Source organism: Euprymna scolopes, chromosome 9 (assembly GCF_053919585.1).
Source record: "Euprymna scolopes isolate OS-2025 chromosome 9, ASM5391958v1, whole genome shotgun sequence".
Taxonomy (NCBI): Eukaryota; Metazoa; Mollusca; class Cephalopoda; order Sepiida; family Sepiolidae; genus Euprymna; species Euprymna scolopes.
Window position 1 is genome coordinate 19,891,664 of NC_136490.1, and position 22,022 is coordinate 19,913,685.

The window sequence follows — 22,022 nt, forward strand, 5'->3', positions numbered from 1 at the left end:
ATATACATATATTTACGAGCTGTCTCTACTCGGCGTTTCTTTTGATTGCCATTGAATATTTCACTTATGGTGGATTTAATTTTGTAATTGAATTATTCTTTTAATAGTATTTTAAAAAAAACTATTTATTGGGTGTGGGACGTTCAGCGTTATGATGGGAGGGAAAGCTAGGTAGTTTCCAAAACTTTGAATAAGGCACCTAATGAACTCACAGGTAGAATAAATGTAGACAACATTGAGTGATGTGTATGCAATAGGAGACTGTGCTGGTTTGGTCACATTGAAAGAATGGGTGAGTGCTGGGGTTAGTAGATGTAGAACAGGTAAGGTAGCCAGGTCAGTTGACAGGAGATCTCCGTTCCCCCCCCCAAAAAAAAAAGAACATGGGAGGGAATGTTGAGGACGAATTTGAAAGCAAAAGGGATAAAGACCTGACCATAGAAATTAAATGTTAATGATGTTTCATAATCTCTAACCCGGGTTCAAAGATTTCTATAGCTATTAAACAAATGTGTGAAATTTGTATTATTTGGATTATTCAGACTACTGTTATCATCTTAAGGACCCATGGTATAATGGATAAAGTATTTGGTAAAATTCACTTGTAAGTTACACTTTTCTTGAAGTTGAAGGTTCAATCCTCCGTGTGGGCAACACTCAAAAATATAATTGTGAATTACTCAGGACTCCTACGAAGTCATGTTTGAAAAAGCAAGAGCATGCTACCCCCATGAGTTAAATAAAAGGTCCCGTTCGAAATTCTCTGCGGATTTCAGGATTCAAGAAGATACACCTGAAGAAGGTCGAGCATTACATCAGCCGAAACGCCATGAAAATTACAATCAAGATGAGAACAGTAGTCTGAATAATCCAAATAATCAATAGTTATCTAAAAAATTCGGAAACATAAAAAGCTTGGAATGGTGACTTTTTTTTTCTTTTTGGAACAACTTATTAGAGTTCTGCCAGACATTTTGGTGGTTTGCCACTAACGTGAGAATAAAATAAATGAAAAAGAAAATCTTTTTTTTTTTTATTTATTTATATCATGAACTGAACTCATGGAAAATAGTGTCCGTAAGCTAAAATTTGTCTTGATATTATTATTCTGGTAATTTATATTGAATTATTTTTTCTATTGTGGTTCCGATTTTTAATGAAATGCCATCTGTTCTAATGTTTCTCTGGCATTAGAATGATTGTTAATGCTATGCTTAAACCTAATATGAAAACTAAGCGAAAATTTTACTAGCAGAGTTTCTTTCCTAGAATCGGCCGTCTATGAAACACAATACCGTGTGGTTGCTTCTCAGCTGACTATAGCTGGTCATTCTTAAGGCTAGTGTGAATAAATTCCTATTGAGTCGTCCATTTAAATAAACTATCATTACCCAAGTTCCACCATTACTGATCATGTTGTCTCAGCATCTACCTAACACTTGACCTTTATCCTAGAGTGGTCTCCAGAGTCTTGATAAATGGTAAGGGGGGGGAAAGGCATTTGATGGCAATACATGCATGATTTAATTGATGATATTATACATGATGTAATCGGCCATGTCAAGTTCGAATCCTTACAGTTCTATTACCGTTAGGAAAGGTATGAACCCCTCTACTATGATTAAAATAGAAATCCATGTTTAGTTCATATTATTTGAATTTACCAAGTACTTTATCCACTTGTGTACAATTCTAGTATGAATTTCAGGAGCCTTAACACTATATATCACTATTTATTGCTACATATTATTACTATATATATATATATATATATATATATATATATATATATATATATATATATATGTCACTTTGATATATTATGCTTATCAACTAGTTTGAATTTTTTCTAAAAATAGAACGTCTGGCCCATCCTTAAAATATCATCATTTGCTACCTTTAAGCTTTTGGCATTCATTTTGATTTTTCTCGGCTGATGAGTGAATGGGATTTTTTTCTCTCTTAATTTTTTCACTTAAAATCTTTTCCAGTGGAAAAGATCTTCCACCGCAATTTTAAGATACCATCTTCACATTTGGAATCTACTCATTTTCACTGATCATCCACTTGGATTATTACAATTACTATAGGACTATTTCATCTGCATCTCTACTTCTAACCAATAAACATTTTCTTGGGATTGCACCAAATTTTCCAACCTTTTCTTTATTGAACCTGGACTTCATTTGGAATATCCTTTTAACCTATAATTTCTGCATTATTGTTAACTTATATACAAATATGACTTTTCTCATAATTTGTAGTTTTCACTTTATGTGCTGACCAGCAAAATGAAAGCTTGGCTATGAATATTATTTTGTTAACTACTTTAGTCTAAGAATAAGCACCATTCTTTGAAACTCCATGGAATAAGGAAAGTTTTAAGTTTTCAACTTGTACTCCCTGTCAAATAATAAATGGTTGTAAATTCTAATTTACAAAGTTTAAATTGAATTTCTTATATCAATGTTTTATCGCGAATATTGAGTTATTTTCATCTGATTAGGATGGTCCTATAAATATTAGTATCAATATTTATACTCACTTTATGTTTACAAAATTATTCAGTTTGTAAACTTGAAAAAGAATTTGTTGAATAATATATATATATATATATATATATATATATATATATATATATATATATATATAATCATTTAAAATTATATTATAATTATTTAGAATTAATGGTTCTCATATTGTGTTAAATTATACACTCAGCCAATATATATGCTGCTTCTGTGTGTCATGTTAGTCTCTATCGTTCTTCTCTGTCTATGATTTTTAAAATGTAACTTTTATCTCTCATTTTTTTTTATTTATATGAATTGCTCCTCTTAACCGTGTAGAGCTTTTACTATTTTGATAGTTTTGCTTTGCTGAAAGATTATATCTTTATCAAGTTCATACATTTATAGAGAGAGAGAGGGGGGTGGGGAGAGATTTCGAAAGAATAACTTTCCTTCTAATAAGAGGAGAGGAGTTAGCAAAATGCGGAATAAGATTTTGCTTGTAAAGTATTTAATGAAACAGCACGTATGAAGTAGATCATAATAGTTTAAAAATGAAAAGCAATTTAACATGAATGGATGTTCAAATCAATGACGAGTGGAAAATTCAAAGACAATAAAATATAAAGTGTTGGTAAAAGTGAAGAATCCAAAGACATCCCGTTAATGGAAAATGTTCCGAAGTAATCTCTCTCTCTCTCTCTCTCTCTCTCTATATATATATATATATATATATATATATATATATATATATATATATATATATATATATATATATATATACTTAGTTATATTTTTGGCAAAAAGGATTCCAGCAGAGAGCTCTATTATAAGGGAAAAAAATCCGAAAATAACAGCGTATTATTTTTATTTTCAGAAAATTTAAATGAGATAAGTCATTGGTATGAAAAATAATATATATATATATATAAGTAATAAATGGTTATAAGTAATAAGAATATACATCTAAAAATAAAAACTAGATTTAAGACTCCTAAAATTCATACTAGAATTGTTTGATAAGATACACCTGAAGAAGACCGGAGGCTACATCAACTGAAATGTTGTGAAAATAACACATGATGAAAACAGCAGTGGGAAGAATTAAAATAATACGAATAATCAATCCTCATCTCAAAAATTCATAACCATGTTCATTTAATCGTATATAATTAGGTAAGGACAATGAAAGATTAAGTAATTTGGTTTTAATAAACAAAAATCATCGAAGAAATGTCAAAAAAAAATAAAGATTTACGAAATTTTCAGTATTTCTAAATTAACAAATGAATTATAATATAAAGTGTTTAAGTTATAAAAAAAATTTTTTTTAAACTCCTTGCATGTTGCCATGCAAAAGAATGATGAAACCTCCCAGTTGCCGTCAGTCAATATGATTGGAATCCGATTAAAAGAATTTGATCATATATTGTAAAAGAACAGAAGTATCGGCAAGGTCCAACAAGGAAATAATAAAGAGGTCTCAGCAATTATGTACCACATTAACCTGTTTTCATATATTTGATGTTTGTATTTTCGAGTTGTAAAGAATTTACAATTTTCCATAAATACGAATTGCTTAAATTTTCGTTTTTTTTTTTTTTTTCAAACCGTTCTTTAATTTGCTTCACGAAGGTGAAGGTTATTTTTTGGTAGAGTTTTTTTTTTTTTTTCACATGGAGGTCACCACTTATCAAGGCCCGGAAGCCACTCGGGGATAAGGGTAATTGCATGTACAGTAATCAATGGGATAGTATTGAAGTAATAGTTAGTATTGGATAAAGTGTCTTACTTAAGGAGGCGATTCATCAGGAATTTGTTTACGTTGGACTTGAAGACATCCAAGTTGTAGTCAGGTGGGAAACAGGCAAACAGAAGAGAATTCCACATGCGTGCACTTCTAAGAAAGAAGCTTTATTCATGGAATCTGCGTTTTGATTTAGGCACAGACAAAGAGTGGGGAAAATTACTGACAGTGGTTTCAGCTACACAGGTGTTTTTTATGAAAGACTGGCGAGGAGGGACCAGAGATTAGAGCTCAGACGAGCACTTGCCATGGAAATAATGATAAAATAAAGACAGGCTCGCAACGTCTCTTCTGTGGAGAGAGGTTGCAGGGAAGAGAAAACGCCCCCCCCACTAAGCCTCAAAGTCTATTCTGTACTCTGTCAAGGCAGGATAGGCTGTTTTTAGCAGCTCCAGCCCAGATGTGGCAGCAGTACTCCCTTCTTGGACGTACTTGGCTTTTATACAGATAGAGAATTGCATCAGTAATGAGATATCTTCTGGAGCGGTAGAAGGATCCTACCATTTTCCCATCGTCCTTGGCAACAGACTTTATATACGTGTTCCATTTCAGATCAGGAGTAAAGGTCAAACCCAGGAGCTTGCCAAAACATGAAGCCTCCCCAAGACGAGAGCCATCCATTTCAGTTGATGCCAGACGAGGATCAGAGCGTTGATGATGTAAAGATAGGAGCTTGGTTTTAGATGCACTAAAAGTAACCAGCCACCTCTTCGCCCACTGTACCATGCGCTCAAGATCAGAGGAGCGAGAATCAGAGAGAACTTTGTCATTTACGACCTTTGATGTTTTGCCATAGATGGTCGTGTCATCAGCACAGATGTCAACGAATGATTTTAGTATGTGTTTAGAGAGATCACTGATATAGATCAGGAAGAGAGTTGGGCCCAGCATTAATACTGTAATAGAAAGAGGGACTCCAGCATTAATAATGTGGGCCTCTGATTTCTGCCCATCAACCACTACTCTTATGAGTCTATCAGAGAGAAATGATTTAATAATTGAGAAAACATTTCCAGTTATACCGTAGCTGGAAATCTTGTAAAGTAGGCCCTTATACCATACCTTATTGAAGGCCTTTGATATGTCAAGAGCAGTTGCCCTAGAAAGGAAGCCTCCATCGAGAAATTAACTAATCCTATGAGATATAACCATTAGCACATCTGCTGTAGATCTAGTACGACGGAAACCATATTGCATGTTACTAAGGAGGTTATTTCTACTGAGGTGGTTGACTACTCCTTTATTTAACATGGATTCCAGCAACTTACTCATGACACACAAGAGACTTATTGGTCTGTACTGAAAGGGAGATGACTTATCACCTGAATTCTTAAATATAGGGCATACTGATGAGGTTTTCCAGGGTGTTGGAAAGCACTTCTCCATAAGGCAACGCTTAAACAGTTTTGTAAGTATGGGGGCAAGTTCTGGTCGAAGCTTTTCAACACTATGATTGGAAATCCATCTGGGCCAGTTGCTTTACTGGAATCAAGGTTCTTGATTAGCTTGGCAACCTCATACACAGACATTTGTATGTTGCATAGTGTGTTGTCTGTTTGTTCCTATACTTTTTTGTGTAAATCCACATTGCTTGACCAATCGTCATCACACTTGATGGAAATTCAGTATACATATTATGATATTTCGGGACAGTTTCACTTCGTTAGGTATGTGTTCAACTTTCAATCCAAACAGTTCAGTTTCGATTGAGATTTGAACACATACGTATCAAACGAAGTGAAATGTTCCCCAAAATATAATATAATAACTGACGTAAGTAAAATGAAGTTCAATATATAATGCAAAAATATATATTAAAATGCAAATATATAGATATATATTTCTTCAACTTAACATCAATGCGAGGAAAAAAAAAAGTAAAATAAAATTCTGGCAGAGTATAACTCCAAAATATATTAATTTTAAGCAAGTAAATACTTGTTTTTTTTTATTGTTATTGTTTTTTTTGTTTTTGTTTTTTTTTTTCATAAGAGTGTGTTGAATTTGACTTTCAAATGTATTTCAATTTAACATGTACAGTGCCGGCAAAAAGAAAGTCTGCACTTGTAATTTTTTACAAAAACTGCAAATTTAAGCTAAATTTAATGTAACTGTTTAAACAAACAATACCTCATTTGATTGGCCTTTTACTCTTCTATAATTTTACCTGTTCATATTTGACTTTTAATTGAAACATTCTAGTGTTTACGTCAATTTAAAAAAATAACTTCAAATTGAGGGAGCAAGAAGAAAGTCCACAGCAAAAAATTCGCTTAAAACCAGCTTAAATTATCGCCCCTAAATCAGTTTAAAATATCCACCAACAGGCAACAAAGCATCTCTAATCGTAATTGTTGTTGTTCCAGGTTATACAACGTAACGTTTAGTCCATATGCCACGACTTTCCCTCTGTGATTGTCAGGAGCTCATTAATCTCCACCTTTCTGGTTTATCCAATTGAGAAATCGGCTGCAGATTGAAATGTGATGAGAAAACGGTACAAAAAACTGGGCAAAAGCACCAAAACACCGGCAGTGTTCGTGATGCCCCTAAATCTGATTGTACTAGAGTTACTTCTAACAGGGAAGACAATGCTCTCAAGATCCACAGCCTAAGGAACAGATTTGAAATTTAAAAAGTGCTCTCTTTCTACTGTCAAGAACAGATTAAAGGAATTTAATTTGCGAGGATATGTTGCAAAACGCAAGCAAATGAAACAACAGAAAGCGCCGTCTGGACTTCGTCAGATGCAATGTAGATCATGACTCTTCATATTGGTCAAACGTGCTTTTTAGAGATGAAAGCAAGTTCAATAGGCTAGGCAGTGATGATAGGCAGTACCTCCGTCGGAGGAAAGACAAAGAACTTAATCCTAGGTGCTCAGTTTCAATACTGCAAAGTGGTGGAGGTTCAGTTTTGGTGTGGGGCATTATTAGTACCAATGGTCCAGGATCTATAGTTCGCTTGCAAGGTCGAATTAATTCGACCAAGTATATTAATATGTTGACTGAGTATTTTCTACCCTACTTTGGTCAGAATTTAGATTATAATCCCATCTTCATGCAGGATAATGCTCCCATTCATACAGCTGGCAATGTCAAGAGGTTTCTGGAAGAGCATGATATTCCGTGTTTGAATTGACCTGCACAATCTCCAGACCTTAATCCAATCGAAAACGTATGGAATTACATCAAGCAACAGTTACGCATTGATAAAATTTCAAATTTGGAAGAACTTTGGACAAAAATTAAAGAAAAGTGGGATGCCCTTTCCCCAGAGTATTGCTGCAGTCTAATTCAAGGAATTCTCAAAAGATTGCAGGCTGTCAAATTGTAGAAGGGCTATACTACTAAATATTAACTAGTATATTGTGTTCCTGTTCTATTTGTGTTGCATTAATGTTCTAAAGTTACATTTAAAGAACAATTTTCCATTGTGCGGACTTTCTTTTTGCCTCCTCAATTTGAAGTTATTTTTTTTTTAAATTGACTTGAACACTAGAATATTTCAATCAAAAGTCAAATATGAACGGGTAAAATTATAGAAGAATAAAAGGCCAATCAAATGAGGTATTGTTTGTTTAAACAGTTACATTAAATTTAGCTTAAATTTGCAGTTTTTGAAAAAATTACAAGTGCTGACTTTCTTTTTGCCGCCTGTATATATATATACATATATATATATACATATATATATATATATATATATATATATATGACCTTCTTTTGGTGAAACTCTGGCTTTGGGAAGTGTCATGGAGCTTCATCGTCATCCGACCACTGAGCTGAGTATCGCTAGTTGTCGTAAAGAACTCACTTTTCATCGCAAGTAACAACCTGATCAAGAAACAGGTCCTTCTGGTTGTGCAAAAGAAGGGAAGATGACACTTCATAATGGCGTTTCTTTGGTTGTCGTTCAATTCATGAGGCACCCATATATCAAATTCTTTTTATCTTTCCAATCTCTCTCAAGTAGTTAGAAATCGTTGTATACATTACGTCTAATTCAGAAGCAAGTTCTCGAACAATTGTGCATGGATTGACTTTGACTAAGGTTCTTAATTGATCGTTGTCAATATTCGATGGCCGACCACTACACACATTATTTTCAAGATTCTCATCGGTTCCACAATATTTATTAAACCATCATTGTGTTGCGCATTCAGTAGTGGTTCTTGGGGCAAATGCTTTGTTGATATTGCGAGTTGTTTCAGCAGCTTTTCGACTTAGCTTGAATTGAAAATAAGAAAATTGTGTGAATTTGCTTTTTTACATCCTGTATTCAACGTTTTGAACAGAAGACATGATTGTTTTAAACCGATTGTTATTTAATCGATTAGATAGAAAGAAAAAACGCTCTTTAAAATGATATATAAAGTAAAGGTATTATAACAACAACTTATTTGAAAAATACATCATTTGAAATAAAATTAAAAATTCTGCAAGAACCTTCTTGTCAATCTATAATATATATATATATGTGTGATGTCCAAAAAGTCATTGAACTGAATAGATTCTTTATTTCTGATATATTTCTGTAATTTTAACACAAGCTAAAACATTGGGAAATTTAAAAAAAAAATGCAAAATTCAAACAATCTTTATTTATAAACAATAATGTCTTTTAAATGTTTCCCATTTTCAGCTTCGCATATTTGTGCTCCTTCCAAAAAATTGTTTATGCCATATTGCGGAATCTCTGGATTGTGATTTAACTCCCTTATTTCGTTCCTGATATTTTCCTTCAATTCTTGCAGGATTTAAAGTTTGTTAACATAGACTCTTTCTTTAACTGTGACTGTGTATCTCTTACATGAAAATGCTGTTGATAAGCTCTTTGAGTCAAAACAATTGACCCCTGATTTTGGTAAAACAATTTCACAACTTGCGTACGTTGTTTAATGCTATACTTATGCATAATAAATTTTCAAAATATTATCCATAAAATATCTGAAATGGAGAAAAAATAATCATTAATGATTAAATTACAAAGATTTTCAACCCTTTAGTGACTGTTTGGGCACCCTATCTATCTATCTATCTATCTATCTATCTCTATCTCTCTCTCTCTCTCTCTCTCTCTATATATATATATATATAGTCGATGACTACATATATACAGCCTATATATATATATATATATATATATAGTCGATGACTACAAATATTTTAAGCCCCTCTTTGAGTTGAGCACTGTCGTAAATAATCTCATCTGCTACTTAATTGGCTGAAAAATGTAACGCTCGCTCTTTGTTTATAAACAAGTGGTTAGAGAACTGTACAAGTGGTGGACGGATGTTTGTTTAAATAGACATTTGACAGGATTATTTACGGGTGCCGCTCCCGTGGGTCGATTGGTAGAACTGCTGACTGTCAACACGGTGGTTCTAGGTTCATCCTCGGCTTGGGAGAAGTGTTAGTCTAGCGGCACTGATGAGTTGTGATACAACGAAACAGGACTGTATGTTGATGACTACAAATATATATATATATATATATATATATATATATATATATATATATTTATTTATTTATAAACATATAAAAATATGGTATTAATAAAAAGATGAATCTGCATAGCTCGTTCCACCGTTATATATCTAAATTTGCTCTGATTTGTATCGATCCATAACTGTACTGTATATAACATAAAGAAATATTGTCCTATTTATGAAATAAGTTATGAGTATCAATTCTTTATGAGAAAGCTAACCCTTTTAATTTAGAAATTTAAAAATAACTTCATAAAGGACCCTAGGGCATTCACAGCAAGAACATGTTTTCTACCATAAAAAAAACTTTCCTTTTTGCCCCATGTGTGCCTAACGTCAGGTGAAATATCATATAAATAGTGTTCTTCACAAGAGTTTCTCATTTGTGGAACACATTACTACAAGGCTTTTTCCCTGCAGCTTACAACATGGTCGTCTTCAAATCAAATATTAAACATTTTGTGAACCATCCCAATGAGTATTCAAACTTGGTTCATACCACTGACCATTTTAATTCTCTCATAATTGTCTTCCTCTCTCAACTGGCAATCATTCCAATTCTTGAGAGGCTTTTGGCTTTGATAAGTCGTGACCCATTAGTATAAAAGGACGCCCCCTCCCTAAACAAAGAAGAAACTAAGTAAGAAAATGTGATAGAAAAATTGCTTGAAATTATCAAGTTTTAATTTTTATCTTTAGATCAAGCTTTCTGTTTAATTGCCTCTTCACGAGGGCAGACTTAGGCACAAGATTACTTTATAATATTGGGGAAATCTAACTCCCAAAGAATGAATACTCAGTTTAAGTGACTGAAGATAATCTAGTTTACTAAGATTCCTCGCCCCCTCCCCCTCCTTTACTTTATTTCGATACTTAATTCTTAAGTTCGTTCCCCAACGACGTTATCCCTTCCCCAGTTTTCTCTCCTTTTTTTATTTTTATTTTTTTGCTTGTTACTGATTTTTCCAATAAATACAAACATTAGTTGTGAATTTCTCTATTGTGTAAATCAGATGCGAATCTGAATATTCTAGCTCGTTTGAAAAGGCCCGTTCTTGGGTTGAAATAAATTTATAATGAAATTGGGTTAAGTTTGTATTGTGTTCTTTCTTTTAAGCTTAAGTGACCAAGGATAGAAAAGATAGTCTGTAGTATCAGAACAGGCAAATGAAAAGGCCTAAGATCTGCTCCAAGTCGGTGTTTTTTTGTTGTTTTTCGATTAGATTTTTTTTTACCTCTTTCTAATGGATAAAAACAACAACAACAACAGCAATTGCACATGATGAGCTTTGAGCAAGTCGTTAAGTGTGCCCATAATCTGTAAAACCAAACAATATCATTCAGGTCTTCAAATCCGAGACTTTTCCAGCCCACTTAAACTGGACGAGAAAAAAGATTTTGACATTTAACGGCAAAGATTAAGATCATTGTCGAGCTGAAAGAAAAGCAAATTCGATTTCTCTCTCGGCTTTCATGCAATCTGCTCACAAATTAAAAAAAAAAAAAAGAAGGAACCCCGCGTCCAGTCTTGCGTCATTCAAGTATACAAATGTTCAATCACTGATTTATTTTATGGCTGGGTACCGATTATGCATATAGGGTGGGGACGGAGTGGGGGTTCATTGGCCTAATGGGTACCACCATGGCATATCTAATTTACGACATACAGTTCAAATTCCTATTGGATCTTATTGCAGTTATTCAGTCATTCATTCGTCATCATCATCATCATCGGTTTAATGTCCACTTTACATGCTGTTGCGTTGTTGAATGTATACATTATTTATATAATATATACACCTGACAATTCTTTTGTCGTTATTCTCGAAATCAACACAGAGACGAATTTATCAACATAAAAAGTTTATTTATAATTAAGCTTTTTGTTCATTGACAAAGAGAGAGGGGGAAGTTAATTGTATGGGGCTGGTTGGTGTGTGGCATACCGATGGAGAGGTGTCAACGATTTCAAACACGCTTACCCCTATGTTTGTAGTCTTCCTAACTCTTCCTGTTGTTTACGTTATCTCTTATATAGACATCAATCGACATTCCTGGGAATGTAAATATTAAGATATTACATTCTTCTTTTCTATTTTACATTCATAACTTCTGACTTGGGGTGTAAACATTTCTTTGTTTTCGTGTTAATTACAATTCATGTCATTTTTATGGAACACAAGAATGCAGATCAAAATCCATCTGGAATATGCATGTGTGCACACGTTTGCTTTACTTGGTGTCGCAACGTTTTCATATTCAACAATGTGTTGGACGGGGTTTTTTTTTTAGAAATTAACTTCTAAACTAACCTATCTCTGAGCAGGTCTTTATTTAGCTCTCTTTCTCTTAAGTTTCATCTTTATCACTTTATCGTACTGAACTTAGTATAGACTGTTATAAATATACACATAACTAGAGACGATCACACGAAATACATGAACATAAATAAACAACGCGTCAACAGTAAATAGAAACCCGTTTATACACGCGTCATCTAAACATACAGTACATATACATTCAGACCAGCTACATTATATTATCAACTTTGGAAGATTACCAATTGCAAATGTGATAATTTCACTCGCAATGTAAGGTTTTTATTTATCCCTTTTTTTTCTTTCAATTTCATCCTCATCATTTTACCATATATTTCCTTGGCTTTCCTACACGAATTAAATTCACAACTTTTCCTTTTCATTATTACTGCATCTAACTAATTTCATCTTAAAATTGTCTGTGCTATTGCAACAAAGCCACTGATCTTGGGTTAGTAGCAGTCATATACAAATGACCAAGCCGGCTGCGTGATGTAACATCACAGCGGAGATAAAAAGGATCATGTGTTCTAAGAATCACGTGTTCGAGAAGTAGAGGTTTCGAGAAGTGTTTGAGACATGAAGGAGTCGAAAAGGATATGTTCGTGATAAAAGTGTTCAGAGAAGTCGTGTTCGAGGCATGGTCAGTGTTCAGAGAAGCGTATATTCGATCCAATGGGAACATCAACCTGAAATAACAGTTGGAAATGACTTATATACTATACATTACGATCATGTAACACTACAGTCACCTACCTTGAAAATGCTGCTGTGAAACCTGACATAGTTATTATTTATCTTTATCTTCTATATATATAAAAGGTAAAATGTGTGTGACCATTTCGTGTATGTCTTCAAAAGGCTTTTCTCGCACACGGTTCCGATGTCGTTACGATCACTTACAACTGTTTATATGGGTCCTAAATAATAATATGTACGATTTGGGAAAGTGCGTCGCATCTAGATTTATTTACGTCGACTTTTACAAAATTATTGCTATTTTGGCTTCTCGCATGTCGATGAGGCATTTTCGTATAAAAAGCGAAACTAATTCAAAGTTAACAACGAACAACGTTCTCGGCATTGCGCCGGGAAATGTCCAGAAGCAATCGGCTTTGATCAATGTTGTACATCAGACAATTGTTATTCAATCTGGACAATTTGGAGCTGGTTCCCCCCCCCCTAACATCTGTTAGGGGAAAAAATAAAAACAGTCAAACTTGGGTAAACAACTGCGTGACTTCTATTTGACCTTCTTAATTAGGTCAAATGGAAGCAGCAGAGTTAACTTTTATTGCGCACGCCTGTTTTTATAGTTCAATAAATAAATTTAAATGTATGTCGTGGTGGCCTAATGGGTAACGCCGCCTGGGTTTTTTTTTCACACATTAATTTCCAACTCAAGGGTACGGGTTCGATTCTTATACTTACCTACCAAAACATTTTTTTTATTTAACCCCCCCCCCCCCCGGAGTTTTGATTTACCTCAAGACACCCGGGCATCGCCGGGTACCCCCCCCCCGCTAGTAAGGAATAAATCAGAAAGAGTGGCAACCTTGGTTGAAGTGAGTTTCCCTAATGATGGAGGTCTGAACAGAGCTGAAATAGAGAAACAGACCAAATATCAAGGTCTCATGTATGATATGAAAATAAACTGAAATCTTAGGGAGATATCAATCATACCAGTTATTACAGGTGTCACAGGGCTGATGAAGAAGAACCTGAAGTCTTACCTAACTAATATTCCTGGTGAACCAAGTGCAAAAAAGTCCACACAATTGCACTAAAGGGAACAATGAGGATACTAAAAAGAGCTCCCGGTTGGTTTCAATAAAAAGCAGGGGAATGTTGGTAGCTGGTTTGGCTGCCCCATACCCAGCATTACAATCTTCAAAGAAAGAAAATGAAAAAATAAAAGCTTCCAAGACACGTGGGTGGCGGCAGCAGAAGAAGAAATGAAGTTTAAATATTTAGAAAAAGTGTGTTGTGGTAAATAATACATATAAAGGCTTTTGCTAAAAAAAAAAAAAGGAAAACTGCGTTGATTTTTTTTTTCTTCTGTCTTCTTGCAACAGTCTGCAACGTGTTGGGTCTCTTGAAAGGTAACGGCAGTAAAAAAAGAAAAATGGTGTACAACGTTACATTTTGTTTCAAAAATATTCCTATATCAAACAAAAAAAAAGTTAAATTTTTCGTCATTTTGTCGCTCTGATTCCCAACACACACACACTCTAGTGTGTAAAAATAATTTTAAAGACGATATTTTTCTATATAAGTTTATAGTAGCGGAAAATTCTATTAGCAGTCAAGTTAGATTTAGTCTAACATTTCAGGATATTGTATCACAAACAGAAAGTCAATAGTGACACATAGCGGATAAACTGATCAAGTCTTTCTCTTTTGTCTGGACTGTAAAGGATGGAGGGAGGTCCTGCTTTGGGAAGCTGCTTCCATTCTCCCTTGGAGGGTGGGTTGAAAAATAAAATTTGCTGAAAAAGAAAAACCCTGAAATCATTGTTTAATCCTCAAATGATTTTTGGCTCTCATTTTTAATAACTCTCATAACTACTTTAACTAAAAAGAAAAAAAGATGTCAGTCATGAAAAAGAAGAGCAGAGAGAGAGGGAGGGAGTGGAACTGCAGCTACTTGTCATCAACACAACAAAAATACAGGATGAGCCGCCGTCGAGATAATCTGTTGAAACTGAAGAATTGGTCCAACTTAGTTCTTAAATTATGCTGGTAAAATACGCGATAGCATTGGTACCCAAATATTCAAGCAACTCTCCAAACAAAATCTGCTCTCTCTTGCATTCCAGACAGAAAGCAAAAGATTTGGTCAGTTTATCTGCTATATTGAATAGAATTTTCAAACCATGTAAAGGCAAGTTATTCTTGGTTTTGTCGTCACATTTCTACGATATGCTTTGTCGGTTATCACAGTTTTATTTGAAAGATATTCTCATCAATACAGGTGTAGATTGAATAGACATGTTTGATTTTAAAAGCGTTCAAGCATCTCTATAATTCAGTTCAATTGACAAAAGTATGATATAGCGCGAAAGTCATGTAAAAGCACATAGCAGATAAACTGATCAAGTCTTTTTCTTTTGTCTGCAATTCAAGAAAAATCGGGTAGTTACTTCAATTCCTCTATTAGGGATTAGGGTTGAGGTATTATATGTGCGTGTAAAACTTTTTTTTTAACTTGAAAGTATTCCAATAATTTTTGGCATTTAGTTACTAATTCTCCCAACTGCCTTTACTAAAAAGAAAAAGATGACAACAATCAAAAAGAACAGAGAGGACGAACTGCTGCTACTTGTTATCAATGCAACAAAACACCAGCTGTCTACATGATCATCTTCCGTCCAGATAATCGGCTGAAATTGAAGAATTGGTCCAAAGTGCTACAATTATACTGGTAAAAGATAAGATAGCATTGGTACTCAAATGTTCAATAAAATTTAATATATTGACAAAAGATTATCACAGGAATAAAACCATGTAAAAACGAGTTATAAAAAAATGGGGAATGCGTTATGTACAGCGGTAACCATCCAATGATCAATAACCATCATGTGTCCGCTGGTGCCTTGAACTGTTTAGACGTCTGCAAACTGACCATTCTTTTAACAAATAATTCCACATTTCAGCAACTCAAACCGACATAAGTTTTCAGACATTTCAGCGCAAATCGTCTTAGGTAAAGTTTCTGCTAGATTTCACAAAGACCTCTCTGCAGAAATAATATGAAGAAGAGGTCACACAGTATGTTATAGTTGCTAGACATTAAAGGTGAAGATGAAATCGTCATGCAATCACCTACACCAGTGTGTGCAGGTTAAGAGTCTCTAGTTGTTCTTTATAAGACCATCCTTATAATAGGTTCCGTCATGCATTTTTTATGGAACTCGCTCGAGACAAGGCATGAAACCACTTGATGTAAGGGTGCTAACAAGAACAAAGTATGATTATCACAAAAATTATTCGATCTCTTGACAAAGCCATGCAAAAGCGAGTTATAAAGGAGGGGAGAATGTTATGTACGCTTTGATCAATCACTAGTGTATCCAGTGCCGCCTTGAACTGCTTGGATGCCTGCAGGCTGACCATTCTTTCTAACAATTTATTGCACAGCAACACTGATAAAGAAACCTTCAGACATTTCAGCCAAAGTCGTCTCGAGTAAAGCTTCTCTCTCTTTCTTTTATATAAGAGTTACCACTTATCAAGGCCCAGGGGCCACTCGAGGATGAGGGTTAAAGAGTGCACAGTAGTCAATGGGACAATATCATAGTAATCGTTAGAAGTGTAAATTTGATAAATTGGATTACTTAAGGGGAATGGCTCATCAAGAGCTTGTTTACATTAGACTTGAAGACGACTATATTGTAGTCAGCTGGAAAGCAGAAAAACAGAAGAGAGTTCCACAGGTGTGCAGTTCTAAGAAAGAAGCTTTGTTCATGGAATCTACGTTTAGGTTTAGGAACGGATAAAGAATGGGAGAAATTATTGATAGTGTTTTCAGATAAACGAGTGTTTCCTGTGAAAGTTTGGCGAGGGGGGGGGGTGAGACCATAGATTAGCGCTCTGCAGAAACGGTGTGAAGAAAAGGTCACACAGTACGTTGTAGTTGTTATATATGATATTAAAGGTGAGTATGAGATCATCATACAACCACATACACCCGAATATGTATAGATTTAGGGTCTCTAGTTGCTCATAAAACTGCCCTTGGACCATCCTTATAAGAGACTTTTTCATGCTTTTTATGTATAGGGCTAATCATCAAGTTATCAGTAACCATGATGCATCCAGTGTCACCTTGAACTGTTTGGACATCTGTGAGTTGACCGCACATGTAGCATAATTACGTTAAAAGTCTGGTTCTCATTAGATCAGTGAAGTTAAGCATAGTTGAACCTGGTCAGTACCAGATGGGTTACCATTTGGGAATACCAGGCGCTGTATGTGAGAGGATTTCGATATCTTCCTGCAAGAAATGCAAAACTTAATATTGTCATCTGCCCGATCAGGATATATATGTGACTGGGAAACACTTGTGTATTTAATATTCCCTGGAAACCCCCTCTTTTGGTTGGAACCAACTCAACGTACATTGGGTGAATGCCACTTTAAAAGAGAAAGAATTTTTTAAAAAAGCTATGGACTCACTAAGGCTATGAAAAATCTGTTTCAGAGCTCAGCAAGTCAAACTGAAAAACAAACCTTTTAGTTCATTTATTTATTGCGGACTATTATCCTCATCTTTCTAGTTCTTGTTTCACAACGTTTTGGTCAACTATTCCTCTGGCCTTCATCAGGTGTGATGGATAGGAACTCCGAATCTCCTAACTACATCCTCAGCAATTACTGCCTTGCACGTCTTGGCCAACTAAACCTCTGTTCAGCTTTGGGTAGGATTGAAACCGCTATCTTCAGACAATACTCACCTGGAACTATAGAGATTCAACGTCTCTATCCACTGCACTACAGATCCTGAAGGATGAGCAAGGTTGGATTTTTTGGTCTTATAAATCCATGTTTATTTATTATCTGATCTTCTATTTTCGGGTCCGTATCAAATGGTTTATATATTATTTTTAATTGGAATTCATTATCGATATGAGTATTATTTATTTATTTATTGCGGACTATTATCCTCATCTTTTTAGTTGTTGAGTTGAGTAGTTGTTTAGGCAGTGAGACGACAACTATGGATAGCAGTAATTGTTGCGAATGCAGTTAGGAGATTCGGAGTTCCTATCCCGCCGCGGTTACCACCTGACGAAGGTCAGAGAAATAGTTGGCCAAAACATCGTGAAACAACAACTAAAAAAGACGAGGAGGGTAATAGTCCGCAATAAATAAATGAATAAATAAAACTCATCTTCATAAACATTCCAATTAATTAAATAAATAGTGATTCAACTGACATCATCTCGGATATATCTTTAGTGAGTTTCCATGAAGCTATCTCTATAGAGCTAGTGTGAAGTAAAGGTCACACGGTACATTGTGCTTTTACACATGGTGTTAAAGATGAGGATGAAGTTGTGACATGACTCCTGGCCTGTTTGAATGACGATAGCGTCTTGTGATATAGGTATGAATTGAATTTAAAAGTTATTGTTTTAGCGAAAGGAGAAAATGAAAAAATATATACAGACATGCGTAACAGTAAAATGGAAATGAATAAAACATAAAGGCACAGAAGGCTCACCAGGTAGTAAGTGCTACCTTAAAGATAAACAGAATTTTGTCAATGCAAAAATTAAGAAAAACGAAATTATAACAAAATATTTTTATGCAAGAGATAAGAATATAAAAGTTATTTTCATGTTAGCAAATGTCCATCGTACAAACACGTTTGGTTAAGAAAGTTCAGTAAATAGTTGCAGTATGTGAGTGTTTGGCAGCGTGGCAGCGTGTATAAGTGTGCGTTGTTTTAACTTGTTCTTGATAGTGCATGTGAAGATTGCACGAGTTAATGAAACCTGAATATGAGGGTGTTCGAGTTCTTTACTTTTGTGACTTGCCTTCCTCCCACCTCGGTGGATGGGAGGGTGAAGAGCATACGTTCTGATGCAGCTAGTGAAAAGAAATTGATTTTGTTGTTCTGTTTGTATAGAAATATCAAATTTCGCATTAGCTTACTACTTTCGCATATAAGTGTTACTTTTTGGGGATGGAAAAAATTTTGATTGGTTTAAAATACTCTGAGTTAACGTCTTCATGTTAAAATTTGCTAGTTTTGGGAAGTGCTGAAGAGTGTATCAGAACAGATTGGAGAAAGAAAGAGGGTTACTAATTCAAGGCATTTGTGTTTTAGCGTTAGTCACAAGGTCACCATGCAGCTGCATATTCTTTAGAAAATACGGTCGTTGTTCCTACCAATTCTCTCTTATTTTTACAAAGAGGTCACCACACATCAAGGCCTGTGGGCCACTCGAGGATAAGGGTTAATGTGTGCATGGTAGTCATTGAAGCAACAGCGTAGTAATCGTTTGTAGTGGAAATTTAGTATAATTAGATTATTTAAGAGGACGGTTCAATAAGAACTTGTTTACATTGAACTTGAAGACAATAATATTGTTGTCAGCTGAAAAGCAGACTAATGGAACAGTTCCACAAATGGGCAGTTCTAGGAAAGAAGCTGTGTTCATGCAATTCACGTTTAGGTTTAGGCACTGATAGATAGTGGATGAAATTTTTGACTGGTTTTAACTAGACGAGTGTCTTTTGTGAAAGATTGGCAAAGGAGAGCATAGATTGGAGCTCGGTCGAATATTTGCCACACTTTGCTAGTGCATTATATTTTTACCTGGCAACCACAGATTCTTTTTTCATCTATTGATAAAAAGAGAAAAAAAAGACTAAATTTATTTCTGCAACCTTTTTTTTTTTTTAATATTAAGATGTTTGATAATTTCTGCCATTTTTTTTTCCAAAGCCGATATTAATCAATAAAGTAAAAACTTTATTTTTATGATATTCAAGATATCACATATTTTACGAAACAATGGCGTCTTTTGTTTGAATACATTTTTCTGTTTGGTAGAAGACATTTCGCGAACTGATCTTTTTTTTATTTATTATTTTTGATATTTCGTTTTGATACACAGTTCAAACCCAGAAAGTTCACATAACTTTTCACATAACTAAGTTTGTTTTGCTTGATTTCCGTCAAATTGCAACTAATCCATTCGAGAACATGTGTGTATTTATGTGTGTGTGTGTGTGTGTGTATTTAGGCAACATTCTTTCCTTTAAGCAGGTTTCCTTAAATAATAAACAATTCCTATCTACACACTTTGGTTCTAATCCTTTCTAGTTTTCTTATCAGTTTTCTTGTTTCTAGCAAGAACTTGCTGTTGCAACTCTATACTTTATGAGGCCTCTGTGGTACCAGTATACAAGAATTCTGACAAAAGGGCTGACTCTCTCAATTATCGCTCTATCAGTCTCCTTCGTCTCTTCAGTAAAATCTTTGCGACTTTAATTAATCAAGTACTAGTCCACCACCTAGCAAAAGCAAATCTTGATCTCTGAACGCATATACCATGCACTGGGTAAGGCAGGTGAAGCCAGGGCTGTAGCCTTTGATATATCCAAGGTCTTTGACAAAGTCTGGCATGAAGCGCTGCTAATGAAAATTAAATTGCACGGTATAACTGGACGTATACTCAATATAATTAGATCTTTCTTAGACAATAGAACCATCTAGGTTGTCATTGATGGACGTACATCCAAACAGCTTAACATTAATGCGGGGGTGCCTCAAGGGTTGATATTCATGACAAATAACACTCTACCTGAGAATTCTTCCTTCAAACTTCTCGGCTTAACATTCACAGGCAATATAAACGGGAACAAATACGAGACCCGATGTTGCCCGGGATTGAATGAGGATCAATGAATGTTCCCCGCTTCCAATACTTTTATTGCCATCGAAATCAGTGTAATCGCCCATTCTTTAATCAAATCAGTTTATTGCCTGCTCTAGTTAGACCCTCCCCCCCTCACAGTGCATGGGGAGGAAGCTTCATATGCCTCCTCACAGTGACCTAATCTACAATATTTTGTCGTTGACATTGCACTTTAGAGAATCTACTGTTGATTTTATAAAATTATTTGTAAATAATGTCTTCACTTAAAGTTTGAAATGCAAAAGTCAAGTATACTGGTTCAATTGCATTCTAAACAGAAACATTCATATCGAACGCGCCCCTGTCTTATAAAAGAATCTACAGCTGATTTTATAGTCTGGGCCGTTCTGCTTGGGCGGTGATAATACTTTTCAAATGTATTTGTAATGTTAGGTTGTATAAAAGTGTTAATTTTGGCCAAAATCGGATTTCCTTATTTAATCGGATTTTTTTCAATAATCGATTTTCGATACTTATCAGATGCATTCTGATAGAAAATCTACGTAAGAACACTCCCAGACACATTAAGTACCTTCGTGTGATATTTTAAAAAAAGATCAGCCCTACAGTTTTGGAGTTCATAGGGAACTAACACACACATACACACACACAAAGTTCCTTTTATATAATAGTACCTATTTACTTTATATACGACATAATCACGTTGACACACCGGTTCTCATCAGATCACCGAAGTTAAGCAACGTTGAGCCTGGCTAATATCAGATGGGTGACCATTTGAGAATTCTAGGCGCTGTATGTGCTCTCCGCTTATCTCGGCATTGTTTCCAGTCGTCTTGTACCTCAACTTGCCACTGGTATGCAACAATGTTGACTCAGGAGAGGCGTTGTTGGAGATTGCGAAACTCTTGCCACACAAATTTCACGCACAGGCACCCTTACAGTGGGTATCCATAGTCTGTCAAGACTGAAGGAAGCCTTTACTTATTTACTTTGCCTCCCCACGAGGGCAGAGTTAGACACCAGGGCCGTTTTTTAACATGGAGATAGGGACCAAAATAAAACTTGCCTCAGGCGTGAAGAATTTCTCCTCCACTGACAGAGAACAAGAAAATGAAAGGTTACATTTGAAGAGCAGATGCTACACTTTGATCTGGGCCCGAAGGCCAAGAAATATTGTATATCTTTATGTTGTATTATTGATTACAACAATAGTGAGCCGTTCTGTATTTATAAAAACTGAGACTACTTCACGTATGTATGCGTTTTTCTCGCATCAACGTAATTTTTATAATGTCAATTTGATTGATGTTCTTATTTACTAATCGACCAATATTTATTGAAATCAAAAATACAATAGCTTGAAATAAAACGAATTAAAAAAAATCCCACTAAAAATAATTTAATTTTGTAAAGATCCACCAGAATGCATTTTGATTGTTTCTCTCCTTCGCTTGCACATCAGATCGACAGCACGTAACCAGTTTCTCATTCCCTGTATGT

At 34.8% G+C, this 22,022-nt stretch overlaps 1 protein-coding gene and 1 pseudogene across 1 annotated transcript in view; both read left to right on the forward strand.

Annotated features, from left to right (window-relative positions):
* The window catches only part of LOC145284453 (uncharacterized), a 1,345,403-nt gene that overhangs the window by 529,388 nt on the left and 793,993 nt on the right, over nucleotides 1-22,022 (forward strand). The gene's annotated exons all lie outside the window — the stretch shown is intronic.
* LOC145285084 (5S ribosomal RNA) lies at nucleotides 21,205-21,321 on the forward strand (annotated as a pseudogene).